Source organism: Tupaia chinensis, unplaced genomic scaffold, assembly GCF_000334495.1.
Source record: "Tupaia chinensis unplaced genomic scaffold, TupChi_1.0 Scaffold000002_1, whole genome shotgun sequence".
Classification (NCBI taxonomy): domain Eukaryota; kingdom Metazoa; phylum Chordata; class Mammalia; order Scandentia; family Tupaiidae; genus Tupaia; species Tupaia belangeri.
Window position 1 is genome coordinate 4,421,591 of NW_006159428.1, and position 404 is coordinate 4,421,994.

Sequence of the window (404 nt, forward strand, 5' to 3'; positions counted from 1 at the left end):
GAAATCACCCCCCAGGGGGGATGGTCACACCACAATCCCCTCTCTTCTGTTCTCTTCTTGGGATCTTGGGCACGCACGCACACGCACCGGGCATGATTTAAGCCACCAGGTCTGGGACGTGAACCGCGGTCGACTACATGGGAATCCAGTAACATAGCCATTATGCCAACTGCTGGTCCCAAGACTGGAAAATTTTTAAAGGGCAGTTTGTTTGTTTGTTTGTTTGTTTCATAGTTTTGGTGACTGACACTCCAACACACTGGCAGATTTGATGTCTATTGAGAGCCTCATTTCTGTTTCCAATATGGTACCTTGCTGCTGTGTCCTCCAGAAGGGATGGATCACAGAGCAGAAGGGATGGAAAGAAAAAGGGCTAGCTAGTTCCCTGAGTCCTTCCATATGGC